Below are 24,190 nucleotides of genomic sequence, written 5' to 3'. Positions count from 1 at the left end.
GGCAGTGCAGGGAAAACAGGTTCCTCTGGAATGGACTGACACATCTGGGGGACTCTTGGCATGGTGGCATGACCCTGGAGTTCCTCTCGCCTTTCCTGTGGAGAGCGCCTCCTCTTGAGATGCGACGGGAACGCCGGGAATTCTTTCCCTACGAAACAGGGAAAGGATCCCTCATCTCGAGCTAGGAGGCGGAAACGGGGCTCCCCTGGATGTGTGCGGGACACCACGAGCTTCCTCTCGAGTGGAGACGGGTATGTCGGGGAACTTCTTGAGTTGCAGCAAGGGTGTGAAGGACCCTTTGGAAGTTCCAGTGGTTTGACGTGATTGGCCTCGAGAAGCCTCAGCGGAAATGGGCCTCATCTCGCCTGGAGGGCAAAACCTCCTGGATTTTCTCGAGTTGCGGCAGGTGATCTCGACTTACGACGGGGACCTCAGGGACCCGCTCTGGTGGCCTCAGGAAAGGCCAGTCCCCAGGCGAGTTCCTCGGGGGCCTCTCGGGATTCCTCTCCCGTCGATGCCGGGGCCTAAGACCTTGTGTGGAGTCGGGGTCGGAACCTGAGGATTCCTCTCCAGTGCTGACATGGATCTTGGGGTACTTCTGGAGTCTCCCCAGGGGAGTCAGTCCTCGTCTCGAATGCGGGCATGCACTTGCGCTTTCCTCCAGAGCGGTAGCAGCAGTGTCACGCAGTCCGCCGCGTGGATCAAAGGATCTATGGTTTTCCCTCGAGTCTTTCCCACGAGGCTTTCCCACGAGGCTTTCCCACAGGGCTGTTCCACGTGCACACGTGGTGGGAGTCGATCCTCGGCTTGAACGTCAAGGCAGTGCAGGGAAAACAGGTTCGTCTGGAATGGACTGACACATCTGGGGGACTCTTGGAATGGTTGCATGACCCTGGAGTTCCTCTCGCCTTTCCTGTGGAGAGCGCCTCCTCTTGAGATGCGACGGGAACGCCGGGAATTCTTTCCCTACGAAACAGGGAAAGGATCCCTCATCTCGAGCTAGGAGGCGGAAACGGGGCTCCCATGGATGTGTGCGGGACACCACGTGCTTCCTCTCGAGTGCAGACGGGTATGTCGGGGAACTTCTTGAGTTGCAGCAATGGTGTGAAGGACCCTTTGGAAGTTCCAGTGGTTAGATGTGATTGGCCTCGAGATGCCTCAGCGGAAATGGGCTTCATCTCGCCTGGAGGGCAATTCCTCCTGGATTTTCTCGAGTTGCGGCAGGTGCTCTCGACTTACGACGGGGACCTCAGGGACCCGCTCTGGTGGCCTCAGGAAAGGCCAGTCCCCATGCGAGTTCCTCGGGGGCGTCTCGGGATTCCTCTCCCGTCGATGCCGGGGCCTAAGACCTTGTGTGGAGTCGGGGCCGGAACCTGAGGATTCCTCTCCAGTGCTGACATGGATCTTGGGGTACTTCTGGAGTCTCCCCAGGGGAGTCAGTCCTCGTCTCGAATGCGGGCATGCACTTGCGCTTTCCTCCAGAGCGGTAGCAGCAGTGTCACGCAGTCCGCCGCGTGGATCAAAGGATCTATGGTTTTCCCTCGAGTCTTTCCCACGAGGCTTTCCCACAGGGCTGTCCCACGTGCACACGTGGTGGGAGTCGATCCTCGGCTTGAACGTCAAGGCAGTGCAGGGAAAACAGTTTCCTCTGGAATGGACTGACACATCTGGGGGACTCTTGGCATGGTGGCATGACCCTGGAGTTCCTCTCGCCTTTCCTGTGGAGAGCGCCTCCTCTTGAGATGCGACGGGAACGCCGGGAATTCTTTCCCTACGAAACAGGGAAAGGATCCCTCATCTCGAGCTAGGAGGCGGAAACGGGGCTCCCCTGGATGTGTGCGGGACACCACGAGCTTCCTCTCGAGTGGAGACGGGCATGTCGGGGAACTTCTTGAGTTGCAGCAAGGGTGTGAAGGACCCTTTGGAAGTTCCAGTGGTTTGACGTGATTGGCCTCGAGAAGCCTCAGCGGAAATGGGCCTCATCTCGCCTGGAGGGCAAAACCTCCTGGATTTTCTCGAGTTGCGGCAGGTGCTCTCGACTTACGACGGGGACCTCAGGGACCCGCTCTGGTGGCCTCAGGAAAGGCCAGTCCCCATGCAAGTTCCTCGGGGGCATCTCGGGATTCCTCTCCCGTCGATGCCGGGGCCTAAGACCTTGTGTGGAGTCGGGGTCGGAACCTGAGGATTCCTGTCCAGTGCTGACATGGATCTTGGGGTACTTCTGGAGTCTCCCCAGGGGAGTCAGTCCTCGTCTCGAATGCGGGCATGCACTTGCGCTTTCCTCCAGAGCGGTAGCAGCAGTGTCACGCAGTCCGCCGCGTGGTTCAAAGGATCTATGGTTTTCCCTCGAGTCTTTCCCACGAGGCTTTCCCACGAGGCTTTCCCACAGGGCTGTTCCACGTGCACACGTGGTGGGAGTCGATCCTCGGCTTGAACGTCAAGGCAGTGCAGGGAAAACAGGTTCGTCTGGAATGGACTGACACATCTGGGGGACTCTTGGAATGGTGGCATGACCCTGGAGTTCCTCTCGCCTTTCCTGTGGAGAGCGCCTCCTCTTGAGATGCGACGGGAACGCCGGGAATTCTTTCCCTACGAAACAGGGAAAGGATCCCTCATCTCGAGCTAGGAGGCGGAAACGGGGCTCCCCTGGATGTGTGCGGGACACCACGTGCTTCCTCTCGAGTGCAGACGGGTATGTCGGGGAACTTCTTGAGTTGCAGCAATGGTGTGAAGGACCCTTTGGAAGTTCCAGTGGTTAGATGTGATTGGCCTCGAGATGCCTCAGCGGAAATGGGCTTCATCTCGCCTGGAGGGCAATTCCTCCTGGATTTTCTCGAGTTGCGGCAGGTGCTCTCGACTTACGACGGGGACCTCAGGGACCCGCTCTGGTGGCCTCAGGAAAGGCCAGTCCCCATGCGAGTTCCTCGGGGGCGTCTCGGGATTCCTCTCCCGTCGATGCCGGGGCCTAAGACCTTGTGTGGAGTCGGGGCCGGAACCTGAGGATTCCTCTCCAGTGCTGACATGGATCTTGGGGTACTTCTGGAGTCTCCCCAGGGGAGTCAGTCCTCGTCTCGAATGCGGGCATGCACTTGCGCTTTCCTCCAGAGCGGTAGCAGCAGTGTCATGCAGTCCGCCGCGTGGATCAAAGGATCTAAGGTTTTCCCTCGAGTCTTTCCCACGAGGCTTTCCCACAGGGCTGTCCCACGTGCACACGTGGTGGGAGTCGATCCTCGGCTTGAACGTCAAGGCAGTGCAGGGAAAACAGGTTCCTCTGGAATGGACTGACACATCTGGGGGACTCTTGGCATGGTGGCATGACCCTGGAGTTCCTCTCGCCTTTCCTGTGGAGAGCGCCTCCTCTTGAGATGCGACGGGAACGCAGGGAATTCTTTCCCTACGAAACAGGGAAAGGATCCCTCATCTCGAGCTAGGAGGCGGAGACGGGGCTCCCCTGGATGTGTGCGGGACACCACGAGCTTCCTCTCGAGTGCAGACGGGTATGTCGGGGAACTTCTTGAGTTGCAGCAAGGGTGTGAAGGACCCTTTGGAAGTTCCAGTGGTTAGACGTGATTGGCCTCGAGAAGCCTCAGCGGAAATGGGCCTCATATCGCCTGGAGGGCAAAACCTCCTGGATTTTCTCGAGTTGCGGCAGGTGCTCTCGACTTACGACGGGGACATCAGGGACCCGCTCTGGTGGCCTCAGGAAAGGCCAGTCGCCATGCGAGTTCCTCGGGGGCCTCTCGGGATTCCTCTCCCGTCGATGCCGGGGCCTAAGACCTTGTGTGGAGTCGGGGCCGGAACCTGAGGATTCCTCTCCAGTGCTGACATGGATCTTGGGGTACTTCTGGAGTCTCCCCAGGGGAGTCAGTCCTCGTCTCGAATGCGGGCATGCACTTGCGCTTTCCTCCAGAGCGGTAGCAGCAGTGTCACGCAGTCCGCCGCGTGGATCAAAGGATCTATGGTTTTCCCTCGAGTCTTTCCCACGAGGCTTTCCGACGAGGCTTTCCCACAGGGCTGTCCCACGTGCACACGTGGTGGGAGTCGATCCTCGGCTTGAACGTCAAGGCAGTGCAGCGAAAACAGGTTCGTCTGGAATGGACTGACACATCTGGGGGACTCTTGGAATGGTGGCATGACCCTGGAGTTCCTCTCGCCTTTCCTGTGGAGAGCGCCTCCTCTTGAGATGCGACGGGAACGCCGGGAATTCTTTCCCTACGAAACAGGGAAAGGATCCCTCATCTCGAGCTAGGAGGCGGAAACGGGGCTCCCCTGGATGTGTGCGGGACCCCACGTGCTTCCTCTCGAGTGCAGACGGGTATGTCGGGGAACTTCTTGAGTTGCAGCAATGGTGTGAAGGACCCTTTGGAAGTTCCAGTGGTTAGATGTGATTGGCCTCGAGATGTCTCAGCGGAAATGGGCCTCATCTCGCCTGGAGGGCAATTCCTCCTGGATTTTCTCGAGTTGCGGCAGGTGCTCTCGACTTACGACGGGGACCTCAGGGACCCGCTCTGGTGGCCTCAGGAAAGGCCAGTCCCCATGCGAGTTCCTCGGGGGAATATCGGGATACCTCTCCCGTCGATGCCGGGGCCTAAGACCTTGTGTGGAGTCGGGGCCGGAACCTGAGGATTCCTCTCCAGTGCTGACATGGATCTTGGGGTACTTCTGGAGTCTCCCCAGGGGAGTCAGTCCTCGTCTCGAATGCGGGCATGCACTTGCGCTTTCCTCCAGAGCGGTAGCAGCAGTGTCACACAGTCCGCCGCGTGGATCAAAGGATCTATGATTTTCAGTCGATTCTTTCCCACGAGGCTTTCCCACGAGGCTTTCCCACAGGGCTGTCCCACGTGCACACGTGGTGGGAGTCGATCCTTGGCTTGAACGTCAAGGCAGTGCAGGGAAAACAGGTTCCTCTGGAATGGACTGACACATCTGGGGGACTCTTGGAATGGTGGCATGACCCTGGAGTTCCTCTCGCCTTTCCTGTGGAGAGCGTCTCCTCTTGAGATGCGACGGGAACGCCGGGAATTTTTTCCCTACGAAACAGGGAAAGGATCCCTCATCTCGAGCTAGGAGGCGGAAACGGGGCTCCCCTGGATGTGTGCGGGACCCTACGTGCTTCCTCTCGAGTGCAGACGGGTATGTCGGGGAACTTCTTGAGTTGCAGCAAGGGTGTGAAGGACCCTTTGGAAGTTCCAGGGTTTAGACGTGATTAGCCTCGAGAAGCCTCAGCGGAAATGAGCCTCATCTCGCCTGGAGGGCAAAAGTTCCTGGATTTTCTCGAGTTGCGGCAGGTGATCTCGACTTACGACGGGGACCTCAGGGACCCGCTCTGGTGGCCTCAGGAAAAGCCAGTCCCCATGCGAGTACCTCGGGGGCCACTCGGGATCCCTCTCCCGTCGATGCCGGGGCCTAAGATCTTGTGTGGAGTCGGGGCCGGAACCTGAGGATTCCTCTCCAGTGCTGACGTGGATCTTGGGGTACTTCTGGAGTCTCCCCAGGGGAGTCAGTCCTCGTCTCGAATGCGGGCATGCACTTGCGCTTTCCTCCAGAGCGGTAGCAGCAGTGTCACGCAGTCCGCCGCGTGGATCAAAGGATCTATGGTTTTCCCTCGAGTCTTTCCCACGAGGCTTTCCCACAGGGCTGTCCCACGTGCACACGTGGTGGGAGTCGATCCTCGGCTTGAACGTCAAGGCAGTGCAGGGAAAACAGGTTCGTCTGGAATGGACTGACACATCTGGGGGACTCTTGGAACGGTGGCATGACCCTGGAGTTCCTCTCGCCTTTCCTGTGGAGAGCGCCTCCTCTTGAGATGCGACGGGAACGCCGGGAATTCTTTCCCTACGAAACAGGGAAAGGATCCCTCATCTCGAGCTAGGAGGCGGAAACGGGGCTCCCCTGGATGTGTGCGGGACACCACGTGCTTCCTCTCGAGTGGAGACGGGTATGTCGGGGAACTTCTTGAGTTGCAGCAAGGGTGTGAAGGACCCTTTGGAAGTTCCAGTGGTTAGACGTGATTGGCCTCGAGAAGCCTCAGCGGAAATGGGCCTCATCTCGCCTGGAGGGCAAAACCTCCTGGATTTTCTCGAGTTGCGGCAGGTGCTCTCGACTTACGACGGGGACCTCAGGGACCCGCTCTGGTGGCCTCAGGAAAGGCCAGTCCCCATGCGAGTTCCTCGGGGGCCTCTCGGGATTCCTCTCCCGTCGATGCCGGGGCCTAAGACCTTGTGTGGAGTCGGGGCCGGAACCTGAGGATTCCTTTCCAGTGCTGACATGGATCTTGGGGTACTTCTGGAGTCTCCCCAGGGGAGTCAGTCCTCGTCTCGAATGCGGGCATGCACTTGCGCTTTCCTCCAGAGCGGTAGCAGCAGTGTCACGCAGTCCGCCGCGTGGATCAAAGGATCTATGGTTTTCCCTCGAGTCTTTCCCACGAGGCTTTCCCACGAGGCTTTCCCACAGGGCTGTCCCACGTGCACACGTGGTGGGAGTAGATCCTCGGCTTGAACGTCAAGGCAGTGCAGGGAAAACAGGTTCCTCTGGAATGGACTGACACATCTGGGGGACTCTTGGAATGGTGGCATGACCCTGGAGTTCCTCTCGCCTTTCCTGTGGAGAGCGCCTCCTCTTGAGATGCGACGGGAACGCCGGGAATTCTTTCCCTATGAAACAGGGAAAGGATCCCTCATCTCGAGCTAGGAGGCGGAAACGGGGCTCCCCTGGATGTGTGCGGGACCCCACGTGCTTCCCCTCGAGTGGAGACGGGTATGTCGGGGAACTTCTTGAGTTGCAGCAAGGGTGTGAAGGACCCTTTGGAAGTTCCAGTGGTTAGATGTGATTGGCCTCGAGAAGCCTCAGCGGAAATGGGCCTCATCTCGCCTGGAGGGCAAAACCTCCTGGATTTTCTCGAGTTGCGGCAGGTGCTCTCGACTTACGACGGGGACCTCAGGGACCCGCTCTGGTGGCCTCAGGAAAGGCCAGTCCCCATGCGAGTTCCTCGGGGGCGTCTCGGGATTCCTCTCCCGTCGATGCCGGGGCCTAAGACCTTGTGTGGAGTCGGGGCCGGAACCTGAGGATTCCTCTCCAGTGCTGACGTGGATCTTGGGGTACTTCTGGAGTCTCCCCAGGGGAGTCAGTCCTCGTCTCGAATGCGGGCATGCACTTGCGCTTTCCTCCAGAGCGGTAGCAGCAGTGTCACGCAGTCCGCCGCGTGGATCAAAGGATCTATGGTTTTCCCTCGAGTCTTTCCCACGAGGCTTTCCCACAGGGCTGTCCCACGTGCACACGTGGTGGGAGTCGATCCTCGGCTTGAACGTCAAGGCAGTGCAGGGAAAACAGGTTCGTCTGGAATGGACTGACACATCTGGGGGACTCTTGGAATGGTGGCATGACCCTGGAGTTCCTCTCGCCTTTCCTGTGGAGAGTGCCTCCTCTTGAGATGCGACGGGAACGCCGGGAATTCTTTCCCTACGAAACAGGGAAAGGATCCCTCATCTCGAGCTAGGAGGCGGAAACGGGGCTCCCCTGGATGTGTGCGGGAACCCACGTGCTTCCTCTCGAGTGCAGACGGGTATGTCGGGGAACTTCTTGAGTTGCAGCAAGGGTGTGAAGGACCCTTTGGAAGTTCCAGTGGTTAGACGTGATTGGCCTCGAGAAGCCTCAGCGGAAATGGGCCTCATCTCGCCTGGAGGGCAAAACCTCCTGGATTTTCTCGAGTTGCGGCAGGTGCTCTCGACTTACGACGGGGACCTCAGGGACCCGCTCTGGTGGCCTCAGGAAAGGCCAGTCCCCATGCGAGTTCCTCGGGGGCCTCTCGGGATTCTTCTCCCGTCGATGCCGGGGCCTAAGACCTTGTGTGGAGTCGGGGCCGGAACCTGAGGATTCCTCTCCAGTGCTGCCATGGATCTTGGGGTACTTCTGGAGTCTCCCCAGGGGAGTCAGTCCTCGTCTCGAATGCGGGCATGCACTTGCGCTTTCCTCCAGAGCGGTAGCAGCAGTGTCACGCAGTCCGCCGCGTGGATCAAAGGATCTAAGGTTTTCCCTCGAGTCTTTCCCACGAGGCTTTCCCACAGGGCTGTCCCACGTGCACACGGGTGGGAGTCGATCCTTGGCTTGAACGTCAAGGCAGTGCAGGGAAAACAGGTTCCTCTGGAAAGGACTGACACATCTGGTGGACTCTTGGAATGCTGTCTCGACCCTGGAGTTCCTCTCGCCTTTCCTGTGGAGATCGCCTCCTCTTGAGATGCGACGGGAACGCCGGGAATTCTTTCCCTACGAAACAGGGAAAGGATCCCTCATCTCGAGCTAGGAGGTGGAAACGGGGCTCCCCTGGATGTGTGCGGGACCGCACGTGCTTCCTCTCGAGTGGAGACGGGTATGTCGGGGAACTTCTTGAGTTGCAGCAAGGGTGTGAAGGACCCTTTGGAAGTTCCAGTGGTTAGATGTGATTGGCCTAGAGAAGCCTCAGCGGAAATGGGCCTCATCTCGCCTGGAGGGCAAAACCTCCTGGATTTTCTCGAGTTGCGGCAGGTGCTCTCGACTTACGACGGGGACCTCAGGGAACCGCTCTGGTGGCCTCAGGAAAGGCCAGTCCCCATGCGAGTTCCTCGGGGGCCTCTCGGGATTCCTCTCCCGTCGATGCCAGGGCATAAGACCTTGTGTGGAGTCAGGGCCGGAACCTGAGGATTCCTCTCCAGTGCTGACATGGATCTTGGGGTACTTCTGGAGTCTCCCCAGGGGAGTCAGTCCTCGTCTCGAATGCATGCATGCACTTGCGCTTTCCTCCAGAGCGGTAGCAGCAGTGTCACTCAGTCCGCCGCATGGATCAAAGGATCTATGGTTCTCCCTCGAGTCTTTCCCACGAGGCTTTCCCACGAGGCTTTCCCACAGGGCTGTCCCACGTGCACACGTGGTGGGAGTCGATCCTCGGCTTGAACGTCAAGGCAGTGCAGGGAAAACAGGTTCCTCTGGAATGGACTGATACATCTGGGGGACTCTTGGAATGGTGGCACGACCCTGGAGTTCCTCTCGCATTTCCTGTGGAGAGTGCCTCCTCTTGAGATGCGACGGGAACGCCGGGAATTTTTTCCCTACGAAACAGGGAAAGGATCCCTCATCTCGAGCTAGGAGGCGGAAACGGGGCTCCCCTGGATGTGTGCGGGACCCTAAGTGCTTCCTCTCGAGTGCAGACGGGTATGTCGGGGAAGTTCTTGAGTTGCAGCAAGGGTGTGAAGGACCCTTTGGAAGTTCCAGTGTTTAGACGTGATTAGCCTCGAGAAGCCTCAGCGGAAATGAGCCTCATCTCGCCTGGAGGGCAAAAGCTCCTGGATTTTCTCGAGTTGCGGCAGGTGCTCTCGACTTACGACGGGGACCTCAGGGACCCGCTCTGGTGGCCTCAGGAAAAGCCAGTCCCCATGCGAGTTCCTCCGGGGCCTCTCGGGATCCCTCTCCCGTCGATGCCGGGGCCTAAGACTTTGTGTGGAGTCGGGGCCGGAACCTGAGGATTCCTCTCCAGTGCTGACGTGGATCTTGGGGTACTTCTGGAGTCTCCCCAAGGGAGTCAGTCCTCGTTTCGAATGCGGGCATGCACTTGCGCTTTCCTCCAGAGCGGTAGCAGCAGTGTCACGCAGTCCGCCGCGTGGATCAAAGGATCTATGGTTTTCCCTCGAGTCTTTCCCACGAGGCTTTCCCACGAGGCTTTCCCACAGGGCTGTCCCACGTGCACACGTGGTGGGAGTCGATCCTCGGCTTGAACGTCAAGGCAGTGCAGGGAAAACAGGTTCGTCTGGAATGGACTGACAAATCTGGGGGACTCTTGGAATGGTGGCACGACCCTGGAGTTCCTCTCCCCTTTCCTGTGGAGAGCGCATCCTCTTGAGATGCGACGGGAACGCCGGGCATTCTTTCCCTACGAAACAGGTAAAGGATCCCTCATCTCGAGCTAGGAGGTGGAAACGGGGCTCCCCTGGATGTGTGCGGGACACCACGTGCTTCCTCTCGAGTGGAGACGGGTATGCGGGGAACTTCTTGAGTTGCAGCAAGGGTGTGAAGGACCCTTTGGAAGTTCCAGTGTTTAGACGTGATTAGCCTCGAGAAGCCTCAGCGGAAATGAGTCTCATCTCGCCTGGAGGGCAAAACCTCCTGGATTTTCTCGAGTTGCGGCAGGTGATCTCGACTTACGACGGGGACCTCAGGGACCCGCTCTGGTGGCCTCAGGAATAGCCAGTCCCCATGCGAGTTCCTCGGGGGCCTCTCGGGATCCCTCTCCCGTCGATCCCGGGGCCTAAGACCTTGTGTGGAGTCGGGGCCGGAACCTGAGGATTTCTCTCCAGTGATGACATGGATCTTGGGGTACTTCTGGAGTCTCCCCAGGGGAGTCAGTCCTCGTCTCGAATGCAGGCATGCACTTGCGCATTCCTCCAGAGCGGTAGCAGCAGGGTCACGCAGTCTGCCGCGTGGATCAAAGGATCTATGGTTTTCCCTCGAGTCTTTCCCACGAGGCTTTCCCATGAGGCTTTCCCACAGGGCTGTCCCACATGAACACGTGGTGGGAGTCGATCCTAGGCTTGAACGTCAAGGCATTGCAGTGAAAACAGGTTCCTCTGGAATGGACTGACACATCTGGGGGACTCTTGGAATGGTGGCACGACCCTGGAGTTCATCTCGCCTTTCCTGTGGAGAGCGCCTCCTCTTGAGATGCGACGGGAACGCCGGGAATTCTTTCCATACGAAACAGGTAAAGGATCCCTCATCTCGAGCTAGGAGGCGGAAACGGGGCTCCCCTGGATGTGTGCGGGACACCACGTGCTTCCTCTCGAGTGGAGACGGGTATGTCGGGGAACTTCTTGAGTTGCAGCAAGGGTGTGAAGGACCCTTTGGAAGTTCCAGTGGTTAGATGTGATTGGCCTCGAGAAGCCTCAGCGGAAATGGGCCTCATCTCGCCTGGAGGGCAAAACCTCCTGGATTTTCTCGAGTTGCGGCAGGTGCTCTCGACTTACGACGGGGACCTCAGGGACCCGCTCTGGTGGCCTCAGGAAAGGCCATTCCCCATGCGAGTTCCTCGGGGGCCTCTCGGGATTCCTCTCCCGTCGATGCCGGGGCCTAAGACCTTGTGTGGAGTCGGGGCCGGAACCTGAGGATTCCTCTCCAGTGCTGACATGGATCTTGGGGTACTTCTGGAGTCTCCCCAGGGGAGTCAGTCCTCGTCTCGAATGCGGGCATGCACTTGCGCTTTCCTCCAGAGCGGTAGCAGCAGTGTCACGCAGTCCGCCGCGTGGATCAAAGGATCTATGTTTTTCCCTCGAGTCTTTCCCACGAGGCTTTCCCACGAGGCTTTCCCACAGGGCTGTCCCACGTGCACACGGGTGGGAGTCGATCCTTGGCTTGAACGTCAAGGCAGTGCAGGGAAAACAGGTTCCTCTGGAATGGACTGACACATCTGGTGGACTCTTGGAATGCTGTCTCGACCCTGGAGTTCCTCTCGCCTTTCCTGTGGAGAGCGCCTCCTCTTGAGATGCGACGGGAACGCCGGGAATTCTTTCCCTACGAAACAGGGAAAGGATCCCTCATCTCGAGCTAGGAGGCGGAAACGGGGCTCCCCTGGATGTGTGCGGGACCGCACGTGCTTCCTCTCGAGTGGAGACGGGTATGTCGGGGAACTTGTTGAGTTGCAGCAAGGGTGTGAAGGACCCTTTGGAAGTTCCAGTGGTTAGATGTGATTGGCCTCGAGATGCCTCAGCGGAAATGGGCCTCATCTCGCCGGGAGGGCAAAACCTCCTGGATTTTCTCAAGTTGCGGCAGGTGCTCTCGACTTACGACGGTGACCTCAGGGAACCGGTCTGGTGGCCTCAGGAAAGGCCAGTCCCCATGCGAGTTCCTCGGGGGCCTCTCGGGATTCCTCTCCCGTCGATGCCGGGGCCTAAGAACTTGTGTGGAGTCAGGGCCGGAACCTGAGGATTCCTCTCCAGTGCTGACATGGATCTTGGGGTACTTCTGGAGTCTCCCCAGGGGAGTCAGTCCTCGTCTCGAATGCATGCAAGCACTTGCGCTTTCCTCCAGAGCGGTAGCAGCAGTGTCACTCAGTCCGCCGCGTGGATCAAAGGATCTATGGTTTTCCCTCGAGTCTTTCCCACGAGGCTTTCCCACGAGGCTTTCCCACAGGGCTGTCCCACGTGCACACGTCGTGGGAGTCGATCCTCGGCTTGAACGTCAAGGCAGTGCAGGGAAAACAGGTTCCTCTGGAATGGACTGACACATCTGGGGGACTCTTGGAATGGTGGCATGACCCTGGAGTTCCTCTCGCCTTTCCTGTGGAGAGCGCCTCCTCTTGAGATGCGACGGGAACGCCGGGAATTCTTTCCCTATGAAACAGGGAAAGGATCCCTCATCTCGAGCTAGGAGGCGGAAACAGGGCTCCCCTGGATGTGTGCGGGACCCCACGTGCTTCCCCTCGAGTGGAGACGGGTATGTCGGGGAACTTCTTGAGTTGCAGCAAGGGTGTGAAGGACCCTTTGGAAGTTCCAGTGGTTAGATGTGATTGGCCTCGAGAAGCCTCAGCGGAAATGGGCCTCATCTCGCCTGGAGGGCAAAACCTCCTGGATTTTCTCGAGTTGCGGCAGGTGCTCTCGACTTACGACGGGGACCTCAGGGACCCGCTCTGGTGGCCTCAGGAAAGGCCAGTCCCCATGCGAGTTCCTCGGGGGCGTCTCGGGATTCCTCTCCCGTCGATGCCGGGGCCTAAGACCTTGTGTGGAGTCGGGGCCGGAACCTGAGGATTCCTCTCCAGTGCTGACATGGATCTTGGGGTACTTCTGGAGTCTCCCCAGGGGAGTCAGTCCTCGTCTCGAATGCGGGCATGCACTTGCGCTTTCCTCCAGAGCGGTAGCAGCAGTGTCACGCAGTCCGCCGCGTGGATCAAAGGATCTATGGTTTTCCCTCGAGTCTTTCCCACGAGGCTTTCCCACGAGGCTTTCCCACAGGGCTGTCCCACGTGCACACGGGTGGGAGTCGATCCTTGGCTTGAACGTCAAGGCAGTGCAGGGAAAACAGGTTCCTCTGGAATGGACTGACACATCTGGTGGACTCTTGGAATGCAGTCTCGACCCTGGAGTTCCTCTCGCCTTTCCTGTGGAGAGCGCCTCCTCTTGAGATGCGACGGGAACGCCGGGAATTCTTTCCCTACGAAACAGGGAAAGGATCCCTCATCTCGAGCTAGGAGGCGGAAACGGGGCTCCCCTGGATGTGTGCGGGACCGCACGTGCTTCCTCTCGAGTGGAGACAGGTATGTCGGGGAACTTCTTGAGTTGCAGCAAGGGTGTGAAGGACCCTTTGGAAGTTCCAGTGGTTAGATGTGATTGGCCTCGAGATGCCTCAGCGGAAATGGGCCTCATCTCGCCTGGAGGGCAAAACCTCCTGGATTTTCTCGAGTTGCAGCAGGTGCTCTCGACTTACGACGGTGACCTCAGGGAACCGGTCTGGTGGCCTCAGGAAAGGCCAGTCCCCATGCGAGTTCCTCGGGGGCCTCTCGGGATTCCTCTCCCGTCGATGCCGGGGCCTAAGAACTTGTGTGGAGTCAGGGCCGGAACCTGAGGATTCCTCTCCAGTGCTGACATGGATCTTGGCGTACTTCTGGAGTCTCCCCAGGGGAGTCAGTCCTCGTCTCGAATGCATGCATGCACTTGCGCTTTCCTCCAGAGCGGTAGCAGCAGTGTCACTCAGTCCGCCGCGTGGATCAAAGGATCTATGGTTTTCCCTCGAGTCTTTCCCACGAGGCTTTCCCACGAGGCTTTCCCACAGGGCTGTCCCACGTGCACACGTCGTGGGAGTCGATCCTCGGCTTGAACGTCAAGGCAGTGCAGGGAAAACAGGTTCCTCTGGAATGGACTGACACATCTGGGGGACTCTTGGAATGGTGGCATGACCCTGGAGTTCCTCTCGCCTTTCCTGTGGAGAGCGCCTCCTCTTGAGATGCGACGGGAACGCCGGGAATTCTTTCCCTACGAAACAGGGAAAGGATCCCTCATCTCGAGCTAGGAGGCGGAAACGGGGCTCCCCTGGATGTGTGCGGGACCGCACGTGCTTCCTCTCGAGTGGAGACAGGTATGTCGGGGAACTTCTTGAGTTGCAGCAAGGGTGTGAAGGACCCTTTGGAAGTTCCAGTGGTTAGATGTGATTGGCCTCGAGAAGCCTCAGCGGAAATGGGCCTCATCTCGCCTGGAGGGCAAAACCTCCTGGATTTTCTCGAGTTGCGGCAGGTGCTCTCGACTTACGACGGGGACCTCAGGGACCCGCTCTGGTGGCCTCAGGAAAGGCCAGTCCCCATGCGAGTTCCTCGGGGGCGTCTCGGGATTCCTCTCCCGTCGATGCCGGGGCCTAAGACCTTGTGTGGAGTCGGGGCCGGAACCTGAGGATTCCTCTCCAGTGCTGACATGGATCTTGGGGTACTTCTGGAGTCTCCCCAGGGGAGTCAGTCCTCGTCTCGAATGCGGGCATGCACTTGCGCTTTCCTCCAGAGCGGTAGCAGCAGTGTCACGCAGTCCGCCGCGTGGATCAAAGGATCTATGGTTTTCCCTCGAGTCTTTCCCACGAGGCTTTCCCAAGAGGCTTTCCCACAGGGCTGTCCCACGTGCACACGTGGTGGGAGTCGATCCTCGGCTTGAACGTCAAGGCAGTGCAGGGAAAACAGGTTCCTCTGGAATGGACTGACACATCTGGGGCCTCTTGGAATGGTGGCACGATTCTGGAGTTCCTCTCGCCTTTCCTGTGGAGAGCGCCTCCTCTTGAGATGCGACGGGAACGCCGGGAATTTTTTCCCTACGAAACAGGGAAAGGATCCCTCATCTCGAGCTAGGAGGCGGAAACGGGGCTCCCCTAAATGTGTGCGGGACCCTAAGTGCTTCCTCTCGAGTGCAGACGGGTATGTGGGGGAACTTCTTGAGTTGCAGCAAGGGTGTGAAGGACCTTTTGGAAGTTCCAGTGGTTAGACGTGATTAGCCTCGAGAAGCCTCAGCGGAAATGAGCCTCATCTCGTCTGGAGGGCAAAAGCTCCTGGATTTTCTCGAGTTGCGGCAGGTGATCTCGACTTACGACGGGGACCTCAGGGACCCGCTCTGGTGGCCTCAGGAAAAGCCAGTCCCCATGCGAGTACCTCGGGGGCCACTCGGGATCCCTCTCCCGTCGATGCCGGGGCCTAAGACCTTGTGTGGAGTCGGGGCCGGAACCTGAGGATTCCTCTCCAGTCTGACGTGGATCTTGGGGTACTTCTGGAGTCTCCCCAGGGGAGTCAGTCCTCGTCTCGAATGCGGGCATGCACTTGCGCTTTCCTCCAGAGCGGTAGCAGCAGTGTCACGCAGTCCGCCGCGTGGATCAAAGGATCTATGGTTTTCCCTCGAGTCTTTCCCACGAGGCTTTCCCACAGGGCTGTCCCACGTGCACACGTGGTGGGAGTCGATCCTTGGCTTGAACGTCAAGGCAGTGCAGGGAAAACAGGTTCCACTGGAATGGACTGACACATCTGGGGGACTCTTGGAATGGTGGCATGACCCTGGAGTTCCTCTCGCCTTTCCTGTGGAGAGCGCCTCCTCTTGAGATGCGACGGGAACGCCGGGAATTCTTTCCCTACGAAACAGGGAAAGGATCCCTCATCTCGAGCTAGGAGGCGGAAACGGGGCTCCCCTGGATGTGTGCGGGACACCACGTGCTTCCTCTCGAGTGCAGACGGGTATGTCGGGGAACTTCTTGAGTTGCAGCAAGGGTGTGAAGGACCCTTTGGAAGTTCCAGTGCTTAGATGTGATTGGCCTCGAGAAGCCTCAGCGGAAATGGGCCTCATCTCGCCTGGAGGGCAAAACCTCCTGGATTTTCTCGAGTTGCGGCAGGTGATCTCGACTTACGACGGGGACCTCAGGGACCCGCTCTGGTGGCCTCAGGAAAGGCCAGTCCCCAGGCGAGTTCCTCGGGGGCCTCTCGGGATTCCTCTCCCGTCGATGCCGGGGCCTAAGACCTTGTGTGGAGTCGGGGTCGGAACCTGAGGATTCCTCTCCAGTGCTGACATGGATCTTGGGGTACTTCTGGAGTCTCCCAAGGGGAGTCAGTCCTCGTCTCGAATGCGGGCATGCACTTGCGCTTTCCTCCAGAGCGGTAGCAGCAGTGTCACGCAGTCCGCCACGTGGATCAAAGGATCTATGGTTTTCCCTCGAGTCTTTCCCACGAGGCTTTCCCACAGGGCTGTCCCACGTGCACACGTGGTGGGAGTAGATCCTCGGCTTGAACGTCAAGGCAGTGCAGGGAAAACAGGTTCCTCTGGAATGGACTGACACATCTGGGGGACTCTTGGAATGGTGGCATGACCCTGGAGTTCCTCTCGCCTTTCCTGTGGAGAGCGCCTCCTCTTGAGATGCGACGGGAACGCCGGGAATTCTTTCCCTATGAAACAGGGAAAGGATCCCTCATCTCGAGCTAGGAGGCGGAAACGGGGCTCCCCTGGATGTGTGCGGGACCCCACGTGCTTCCCCTCGAGTGGAGACGGGTATGTCGGGGAACTTCTTGAGTTGCAGCAAGGGTGTGAAGGACCCTTTGGAAGTTCCAGTGGTTAGATGTGATTGGCCTCGAGAAGCCTCAGCGGAAATGGGCCTCATCTCGCCTGGAGGGCAAAACCTCCTGGATTTACTCGAGTTGCGGCAGGTGCTCTCGACTTACGACGGGGACCTCAGGGACCCGCTCTGGTGGCTTCAGGAAAGGCCAGTCCCCATGCGAGTTCCTCGGGCGCTTCTCGGGATTCCTCTCCCGTCGATGCCGGGGCCTAAGACCTTGTGTGGAGTCGGGGCCGGAACCTGAGGATTCCTCTCCAGTGCTGACATGGATCTTGGGGTACTTCTGGAGTCTCCCCAGGGGAGTCAGTCCTCGTCTCGAATGCGGGCATGCACTTGCGCTTTCCTCCAGAGCGGTAGCAGCAGTGTCACGCAGTCCGCCGCGTGGATCAAAGGATCTATGGTTTTCCCTCGAGTCTTTCCCACGAGGCTTTCCCAAGAGGCTTTCCCACAGGGCTGTCCCACGTGCACACGTGGTGGGAGTCGATCCTCGGCTTGAACGTCAAGGCAGTGCAGGGAAAACAGGTTCCTCTGGAATGGACTGACACATCGGGGGACTCTTGGAATGGTGGCACGACCCTGGAGTTCCTCTCGCCTTTCCTGTGGAGAGCGCCTCCTCTTGAGATGCGACGGGAACGCCGGGAATTTTTTCCCTACGAAACAGGGAAAGGATCCCTCATCTCGAGCTAGGAGGCGGAAACGGGGCTCCCCTGGATGTGTGCGGTACCCTACGTGCTTCCTCTCGAGTGCAGACGGGTATGTCGGGGAACTTCTTGAGTTGCAGCAAGGGTGTGAAGGACCCTTTGGAAGTTCCAGTGTTTAGACGTGATTAGCCTCGAGAAGCCTCAGCGGAAATGAGCCTCATCTCGCCTGGAGGGCAAAAGCTCCTGGATTTTCTCGAGTTGCGGCAGGTGATCTCGACTTACGACGGGGACCTCAGGGACCCGCTCTGGTGGCTTCAGGAAAAGCCAGTCCCCATGCGAGTTCCTCGGGGGCCTCTCGGGATCCCTCTCCCGTCGATGCCGGGGCCTAAGACCTTGTGTGGAGTCAGGGCCGGAACCTGAGGATTCCTCTCCAGTGCTGACGTGGATCTTGGGGTACTTCTGGAGTCTCCCCAGGGGAGTCAGTCCTCGTCTCGAATGCGGGCATGCACTTGCGCTTTCCTCCAGAGCGGTAGCAGCAGTGTCACGCAGTCCGCCGCGTGGATCAAAGGATCTATGGTTTTCCCTCGAGTCTTTCCCACGAGGCTTTCCCACAGGGCTGTCCCACGTGCACACGTGGTGGGAGTCGATCCTCGGCTTGAACGTCAAGGCAGTGCAGGGAAAACAGGTTCCACTGGAATGGACTGACACATCTGGGGGACTCTTGGAATGGTGGCATGACCCTGGAGTTCCTCTCGCCTTTCCTGTGGAGAGCGCCTCCTCTTGAGATGCGACGGGAACGCCGGGAATTCTTTCCCTACGAAACAGGGAAAGGATCCCTCATCTCGAGATAGGAGGCGGAAACGGGGCTCCCCTGGATGTGTGCGGGACACCACGTGCTTCCTCTCGAGTGGAGACGGGTATGTCGGGGAACTTCTTGAGTTGCAGCAAGGGTGTGAAGGACCCTTTGGAAGTTCCAGTGGTTAGACGTGATTGGCCTCGAGAAGCCTCAGCGGAAATGGGCCTCATCTCGCCTGGAGGGCAAAACCTCCTGGATTTTCTCGAGTTGCGGCAGGTGCTCTCGACTTACGACGGGGACCTCAGGGACCCGCTCTGGTGGCCTCAGGAAAGGCCAGTCCCCATGCGAGTTCCTCGGGGGCCTCTCGGGATTCTTCTCCCGTCGATGCCGGGGCCTAAGACCTTGTGTGGAGTCGGGGCCGGAACCTGAGGATTCCTCTCCAGTGCTGACATGGATCTTGGGGTACTTCTGGAGTCTCCCCAGGGGAGTCAGTCCTCGTCTCGAATGCGGGCATGCACTTGCGCTTTCCTCCAGAGCGGTAGCAGCAGTGTCACGCAGTCCGCCACGTGGATCAAATGATCTAAGGTTTTCCCTCGAGTCTTTCCCACGAGGCTTTCCACGAGGCTTTCCCACAGGGCTGTCCCACGTGCACACGGGTGGGAGTCGATCCTTGGCTTGAACGTCAAGGCAGTGCAGGGAAAACAGGTTCCTCTGGAAAGGACTGACACATCTGGTGGACTCTTGGAATGCTGTCTCGACCCTGGAGTTCCTCTCGCCTTTCCTGTGGAGAGCGCCTCCTCTTGAGATGCGACGGGAACGCCGGGAATTCTTTCCCTACGAAACAGGGAAAGGATCCCTCATCTCGAGCTAGGAGGCGGAAGCGGGGCTCCCCTGGATGTGTGCGGGACCCTAAGTGCTTCCTCTCGAGTGCAGACGGGTATGTCGGGGAACTTCTTGAGTTGCAGCAAGGGTGTGAAGGACCCTTTGGAAGTTCCAGTGTTTAGACGTGATTAGCCTCGAGAAGCCTCAGCGGAAATGAGCCTCATCTCGCCTGGAGGGCAAAAGCTCCTGGATTTTCTCGAGTTGCGGCAGGTGATCTCGACTTACGACGGGGACCTCAGGGACCCGCTCTGGTGGCCTCAGGAAAAGCCAGTCCCCATGCGAGTTCCTCGGGGGCCTCTCGGGATCCCTCTCCCGTCGATGCCGGGGCCTAAGACTTTGTGTGGAGTCGGGGCCGGAACCTGAGGATTCCTCTCCAGTGCTGACGTGGATCTTGGGGTACTTCTGGAGTCTCCCCAAGGGAGTCAGTCCTCGTTTCGAATGCGGGCATGCACTTGCGCTTTCCTCCAGAGCGGTAGCAGCAGTGTCACGCAGTCCGCCGCGTGGATCAAAGGATCTATGGTTTTCCCTCGAGTCTTTCCCACGAGGCTTTCCCACGAGGCTTTCCCACAGGGCTGTCCCACGTGCACACGTGGTGGGAGTCGATCCTCGGCTTGAACGTCAAGGCAGTGCAGGGAAAACAGGTTCGTCTGGAATGGACTGACACATCTGGGGGACTCTTGGAATGGTGGCACGACCCTGGAGTTCCTCTCCCCTTTCCTGTGGAGAGCGCATCCTCTTGAGATGCGACGGGAACGCCGGGCATTCTTTCCCTACGAAACAGGTAAAGGATCCCTCATCTCGAGCTAGGAGGTGGAAACGGGGCTCCCCTGGATGTGTGCGGGACACCACGTGCTTCCTCTCGAGTGGAGACGGGTATGCGGGGAACTTCTTGAGTTGCAGCAAGGGTGTGAAGGACCCTTTGGAAGTTCCAGTGTTTAGACGTGATTAGCCTCGAGAAGCCTCAGCGGAAATGAGTCTCATCTCGCCTGGAGGGCAAAACCTCCTGGATTTTCTCGAGTTGCGGCAGGTGATCTCGACTTACGACGGGGACCTCAGGGACCCGCTCTGGTGGCCTCAGGAATAGCCAGTCCCCATGCGAGTTCCTCGGGGGCCTCTCGGGATCCCTCTCCCGTCGATCCCGGGGCCTAAGACCTTGTGTGGAGTCGGGGCCGGAACCTGAGGATTCCTCTCCAGTGCTGACGTGGATCGTGGGGTACTTCTGGAGTCTCCCCAGGGGAGTCAGTCCTCGTCTCGAATGCAGGCATGCACTTGCGCTTTCCTCCAGAGCGGTAGCAGCAGGGTCACGCAGTCCGCCGCGTGGATCAAAGGATCTATGGTTTTCCCTCGAGTCTTTCCCACGAGGCTTTCCCATGAGGCTTTCCCACAGGGCTGTCCCACATGAACACGTGGTGGGAGTCGATTCTAGGCTTGAACGTCAAGGCATTGCAGGGAAAACAGGTTCCTCTGGAATGGACTGACACATCTGGGGGACTCTTGGAATGGTGGCACGACCCTGGAGTTCATCTCGCCTTTCCTGTGGAGAGCGCCTCCTCTTGAGATGCGACGGGAGCGCCGGGAATTCTTTCCATACGAAACAGGTAAAGGATCCCTCATCTCGAGCTAGGAGGCGGAAACGGGGCTCCCCTGGATGTGTGCGGGACACCACGTGCTTCCTCTCGAGTGGAGACGGGTATGTCGGGGAACTTCTTGAGTTGCAGCAAGGGTGTGAAGGACCCTTTGGAAGTTCCAGTGGTTAGATGTGATTGGCCTCGAGAAGCCTCAGCGGAAATGGGCCTCATCTCGCCTGGAGGGCAAAACCTCCTGGATTTTCTCGAGTTGCGGCAGGTGCTCTCGACTTACGACGGGGACCTCAGGGACCCGCTCTGGTGGCCTCAGGAAAGGCCATTCCCCATGCGAGTTCCTCGGGGGCCTCTCGGGATTCCTCTCCCGTCGATGCCGGGGCCTAAGACCTTGTGTGGAGTCGGGGCCGGAACCTGAGGATTCCTCTCCAGTGCTGACATGGATCTTGGGGTACTTCTGGAGTCTCCCCAGGGGAGTCAGTCCTCGTCTCGAATGCGGGCATGCACTTGCGCTTTCCTCCAGAGCAGTAGCAGCAGTGTCACGCAGTCCGCAGCGTGGATCAAAGGATCTATGGTTTTCCCTCGAGTCTTTCCCACGAGGCTTTCCCACGAGGCTTTCCCACAGGGCTGTCCCACGTGCACACGGGTGGGAGTCGATCCTTGGCTTGAACGTCAAGGCAGTGCAGGGAAAACAGGTTCCTCTGGAATGGACTGACACATCTGGTGGACTCTTGGAATGCTGTCTCGACCCTGGAGTTCCTCTCGCCTTTCCTGTGGAGAGCGCCTCCTCTTGAGATGCGACGGGAACGCCGGGAATTCTTTCCCTACGAAACAGGGAAAGGATCCCTCATCTCGAGCTAGGAGGCCGAAACGGGGCTCCCCTGGATGTGTGCGGGACCCCACGTGCTTCCTCTCGAGTGGAGACGGGTATGTCGGGGAACTTCTTGAGTTGCAGCAAGGGTGTGAAGGACCCTTTGGAAGTTCCAGTGGTTAGATGTGATTGGCCTCGAGATGCCTCAGCGGAAATGGGCCTCATCTCGCAGGGAGGGCAAAACCTCCTGGATTTTCTCGAGTTGCGGCAGGTGCTCTCGACTTACGACGGTGACCTCAGGGAACCGGTCTGGTGGCCTCAGGAAAGGCCAGTCCCCATGCGAGTTCCTCGGGGGCCTCTCGGGATTCCTCTCCCGTCGATGCCGGGGCCTAAGAACTTGTGTGGAGTCAGGGCCGGAACCTGAGGATTCCTCTCCAGTGCTGACATGGATCTTGGGGTACTTCTGGAGTCTCCCCAGGGGAGTCAGTCCTCGTCTCGAATGCATGCATGCACTTGCGCTTTCCTCCAGAGCGGTAGCAGCAGTGTCACTCAGTCCGCCGCGTGGATCAAAGGATCTATGGTTTTCCCTCGAGTCTTTCCCACGAGGCTTTCCCACGAGGCTTTCCCACAGGGCTGTCCCACGTGCACACGTCGTGGGAGTCGATCCTCGGCTTGAACGTCAAGGCAGTGCAGGGAAAACAGGTTCCTCTGGAATGGACTGACACATCTGGGGGACTCTTGGAATGGTGGCATGACCCTGGAGTTCCTCTCGCCTTTCCTGTGGAGAGCGCCTCCTCTTGAGATGCGACGGGAACGCCGGGAATTCTTTCCCTATGAAACAGGGAAAGGATCCCTCATCTCGAGCTAGGAGGCGGAAACAGGGCTCCCCTGGATGTGTGCGGGACCCCACGTGCTTCCCCTCGAGTGGAGACGGGTATGTCGGGGAACTTCTTGAGTTGCAGCAAGGGTGTGAAGGACCCTTTGGAAGTTCCAGTGGTTAGATGTGATTGGCCTCGAGAAGCCTCAGCGGAAATGGGCCTCATCTCGCCTGGAGGGCAAAACCTCCTGGATTTTCTCGAGTTGCGGCAGGTGCTCTCGACTTACGACGGGGACCTCAGGGACCCGCTCTGGTGGCCTCAGGAAAGGCCAGTCCCCATGCGAGTTCCTCGGGGGCGTCTCGGGATTCCTCTCCCGTCGATGCCGGGGCCTAAGACCTTGTGTGGAGTCGGGGCCGGAACCTGAGGATTCCTCTCCAGTGCTGACATGGATCTTGGGGTACTTCTGGAGTCTCCCCAGGGGAGTCAGTCCTCGTCTCGAATGCGGGCATGCACTTGCGCTTTCCTCCAGAGCGGTAGCAGCAGTGTCACGCAGTCCGCCGCGTGGATCAAAGGATCTATGGTTTTCCCTCGAGTCTTTCCCACGAGGCTTTCCCACGAGGCTTTCCCACAGGGCTGTCCCACGTGCACACGGGTGGGAGTCGATCCTTGGCTTGAACGTCAAGGCAGTGCAGGGAAAACAGGTTCCTCTGGAATGGACTGACACATCTGGTGGACTCTTGGAATGCTGTCTCGACCCTGGAGTTCCTCTCGCCTTTCCTGTGGAGAGCGCCTCCTCTTGAGATGCGACGGGAACGCCGGGAATTCTTTCCCTACGAAACAGGGAAAGGATCCCTCATCTCGAGCTAGGAGGCGGAAACGGGGCTCCCCTGGATGTGTGCGGGACCGCACGTGCTTCCTCTCGAGTGGAGACAGGTATGTCGGGGAACTTCTTGAGTTGCAGCAAGGGTGTGAAGGACCCTTTGGAAGTTCCAGTGGTTAGATGTGATTGGCCTCGAGATGCCTCAGCGGAAATGGGCCTCATCTCGCCTGGAGGGCAAAACCTCCTGGATTTTCTCGAGTTGCAGCAGGTGCTCTCGACTTACGACGGTGACCTCAGGGAACCGGTCTGGTGGCCTCAGGAAAGGCCAGTCCCCATGCGAGTTCCTCGGGGGCCTCTCGGGATTCCTCTCCCGTCGATGCCGGGGCCTAAGAACTTGTGTGGAGTCAGGGCCGGAACCTGAGGATTCCTCTCCAGTGCTGACATGGATCTTGGGGTACTTCTGGAGTCTCCCCAGGGGAGTCAGTCCTCGTCTCGAATGCATGCATGCACTTGCGCTTTCCTCCAGAGCGGTAGCAGCAGTGTCACTCAGTCCGCCGCGTGGATCAAAGGATCTATGGTTTTCCCTCGAGTCTTTCCCACGAGGCTTTCCCACGAGGCTTTCCCACAGGGCTGTCCCACGTGCACACGTCGTGGGAGTCGATCCTCGGCTTGAACGTCAAGGCATTGCAGGGAAAACAGGTTCCTCTGGAATGGACTGACACATCTGGGGGACTCTTGGAATGGTGGCATGACCCTGGAGTTCCTCTCGCCTTTCCTGTGGAGAGCGCCTCCTCTTGAGATGCGACGGGAACGCCGGGAATTCTTTCCCTATGAAACAGGGAAAGGATCCCTCATCTCGAGCTAGGAGGCGGAAACGGGGCTCCCCTGGATGTGTGCGGGACCGCACGTGCTTCCTCTCGAGTGGAGACAGGTATGTCGGGGAACTTCTTGAGTTGCAGCAAGGGTGTGAAGGACCCTTTGGAAGTTCCAGTGGTTAGATGTGATTGGCCTCGAGAAGCCTCAGCGGAAATGGGCCTCATCTCGCCTGGAGGGCAAAACCTCCTGGATTTTCTCGAGTTGCAGCAGGTGCTCTCGACTTACGACGGGGACCTCAGGGACCCGCTCTGGTGGCCTCAGGAAAGGCCAGTCCCCATGCGAGTTCCTCGGGGGCGTCTCGGGATTCCTCTCCCGTCGATGCCAGGGCATAAGACCTTGTGTGGAGTCGGGGCCGGAACCTGAGGATTCCTCTCCAGTGCTGACATGG

This window comes from Ovis canadensis, chromosome 4 (genome assembly GCF_042477335.2).
Source record: "Ovis canadensis isolate MfBH-ARS-UI-01 breed Bighorn chromosome 4, ARS-UI_OviCan_v2, whole genome shotgun sequence".
In the NCBI taxonomy this organism is placed as follows: Eukaryota; Metazoa; Chordata; class Mammalia; order Artiodactyla; family Bovidae; genus Ovis; species Ovis canadensis.
The sequence above is the reverse complement of the archived record's forward strand: the minus strand, read 5'-3'. Positions refer to the sequence as shown.